This window comes from Pteropus vampyrus, unplaced genomic scaffold (genome assembly GCF_000151845.1).
Source record: "Pteropus vampyrus isolate Shadow unplaced genomic scaffold, Pvam_2.0 Scaffold58, whole genome shotgun sequence".
Lineage (NCBI taxonomy): Eukaryota > Metazoa > Chordata > Mammalia > Chiroptera > Pteropodidae > Pteropus > Pteropus vampyrus.
The window spans coordinates 10,235,923-10,238,959 of record NW_011888839.1 but is presented as its reverse complement, the minus strand read 5'-3'; the positions used below and the strand labels follow the sequence as shown (position 1 = coordinate 10,238,959).

Here is a 3,037-nt window from a genome sequence, read left to right as displayed (position 1 = left end):
AGATCGACTTACTAAGTACATGGAAAGTACTTAGAGAGGACTGGCATAAATAAGTGCTCTGTAAATGTTGCTTATTGATACTCTTTGTAATGTTTTCTCCTTCCAAAACCATTCATTTTAAAGATATAAACTCCTTGCCCTTGTAGGATTTTATGAAAGAAAAGGAAGAATGCAAGAAGAGAAAGAGAAAGAAAACAGCTATGATTTGGATATAATATTCACATATCAAATTTGCTTTTCTTCCAACTGTTGGGTCTAGATCTGCTTTTCCTAACCAATTATGTAAATAAAAATAACTTTTGTTGGATTAACAATAGTAATACCTATTGTGTTCTTACACTAGGCATTTTGTTGAATACTTTACTTGATATATAGGATTTAATCCTCACAAACTAGCAGTAGGTAGTGTTACTCTTCTGGTATGGCAGAAGAGGAAATAGAAGCTCAGAGTTGTTAAGTAACTTGTAAGTCAACAGCTGAAATTAAAAGGTAGTCATGATTAAACACATCTCAGTTTAAGTTTATGGTACTGTTCAAACAACCCCAAAAGATCTTCAGTTTCCAAGTAATGATTAATGAACAGATACTCAATATCCAGAGAGAGCCAATTTAGGAACTGTTTGGATGATCCTAAGAAAGTGTCTGGCTTACTTGTTCTCCTACTAGCCACTAAAAGTTCTTGAGCTATCAGAAAACTGATGAGAATTCTTACTGAAGGAGGTTATCAATTGTTTAATGTCTCTATTAAACTGAATTGATCCCCAAATAAACTAATTTTACAGAAAGTTATTTAAAAATAAAACCCTACAATTCACAAGCACAATTCTGTAACACTGCAACTATACACTTCAATTAAATTCTGAATAAATCACATAGTATAATATTAGTGTCTCATTCCTTTTTTTTTTTTTCAATAAACACTTTAAAATGCACCTCTGGATTTCTGGCTCTAAGCAAGAAGGCTGCTCAACTAAGCAAATTGAAAGAAACCACTGTATAAGTAAAAGTGGCAAAAAGATCCACTTCTCAGACATTCAGTGATAGAGAAACCACAAATCATTCACATAGCTAAGAGACAAAGCACTCAAAGATCTAAATTTTCTGTTTTTCATCACTTCTCTGCCTTTTGGCTAGGATCAAGTGTAATATCTGTTCATATCAGTTTAAATTTTCTGGTTTTTTTTTTTTTTTTACTCTGCCTGCTCTGAACCACTCTCCACACCATGTCATTCTGTTCAGCTCTCCACATCCCTAGGTTTGAAAGATTATGGGAAATATTCCCAATGTTATTTCTTCCCATAACTATGTATTTTGTATGCTAAAACAAAACTTCATACCTATCTTTCTAAGGTATATACTACTTTTTATGAGACTCCTACACAATAATAATGATAAAAGCTAATATTTATTAAGTTCTCACTCCATGTCAGATAATATCTTTAAAATATATCATGATCTCATTTCTTTTAAATGAAGTTTATTTTGATATAATTGCCTATAGCAACATTCACTCTTTTTAGGCAATCAATTTAATGAGTTTTTTTTTTTTTCCAAATCACCACAATCAAGATACAGAATATTTTGATCATCCCCAGAAGTTCTCTTGTTCTTTTATTTCTCCTTCTACCTACAATCTCGTACACCACTAATCTGAAATCTATATTGATTTACTTTATCCCACTTCAAAAGTGAGGAAACTTATTTTCCAAAGGTCCAAATTTAAAGTGGCTAGTAAGTAGAAAAACTCTCATTCAGTTCAACATCTATCTGACTCTGCAACTCTTACTCCTATCTCTGCTTCTATGTCTCCTAGAGTAATTTCTGCCTTTTATTCATTATTAACTTTAAGGAGCCTCTTTTATTATGCTTAGTATATATTTTTAAATTAATACAATTGCATGTATAGAAGTTATCATTAATAATTTGAAGTTCATTAAAGTATGGCAATAATTCAGCTACCAATTGCTAAAATTACACACACACGCACAAAACAGAAAAACCTAAAGCGAGCATCTTGTCATGGCAGGATCATTTTTGAGATATCAATTTGTGTTTTCCTTTGCATTTCCCCTTCAACCCTTTTTACAGTAGGAATATTCTAAGCAGTCCTTTTGAAACACCATGCCTCAAGATGTTTTGCAAGAGTAACCGCAGAGAAAATCAGAACCTTTGCAGACTGGAGACTCAGGAAAGGGGACGCCATATGTCTTGGTGGGAGAAAAATAAGTGCAAGATGAGAGAAAGGAGGGTTTTTTTTCCAAAGTGAGAAAGGAGACAGAAATTGAGGTGTTCTAGAATATAGAAGATCTTGTGTATCACTTAGTGGCACCAGCCCACAGGGCTTGCAAGGATTGGTGAGTCATTAAGAAAGACAATTTTCCAGCACTAGTTTTTCTGTTGATACCCATACATTAAAATTGGTGCAGAAGTAGTCAAGTTGCCAAATTATAAATGGCCATATGAGTTGAGAAATTGTTTTCTTGTTGGTAACCTATGGACTGACAAAAAGACCTAAGATACTGGCATATACTATGTTTTGTATATATTTGATCTTCATAACTATGTCATATTAGCATTAACCCCATTTCGCAGCCAGGAGAACTAAGGCAAGGAAATGCTAAGTTCTTTGCTCAAGATCACACAAGTGACTAAGTGGCAGAGACACGATTTGAACCCAGACAGGATTCTAGCTTGAAAGCTTATGCTATACTGCCCAAATCTACCTAAGTTTTAGTAATCTTGCTTTATTCCGGAGAAGGAAAAAACTAGTATTGAAAATATTGATTTTTCAGGCAATGAACTCAGATTTAGGGTCAGATTTTGATTTTAGATTATTAAAAATATAGAAAAAGTTGTCTTTTATATCACTGAGTATGTAGACATAAATATATCCCTAATACATAAGCAGTATGAAATTTAATATGCTTTTAAGGATCAGTTAAGCATTTCAGTGGAAGTTTCTGATGGTATTAAAAATTAATCACAAGGTATTCTATGTTTATAGATCTGAAAAATTAATTTTACTAAAATGTCTATA

The 3,037-nt window shown here is 32.7% G+C and overlaps 1 pseudogene; it reads left to right on the top strand.

Annotated features, from left to right (window-relative positions):
• The first annotated feature begins 1,110 nt into the window (after nucleotides 1-1,110).
• LOC111740131 lies at nucleotides 1,111-1,214 on the top strand (annotated as a pseudogene).
• The last annotated feature ends 1,823 nt before the right edge of the window (nucleotides 1,215-3,037 follow it).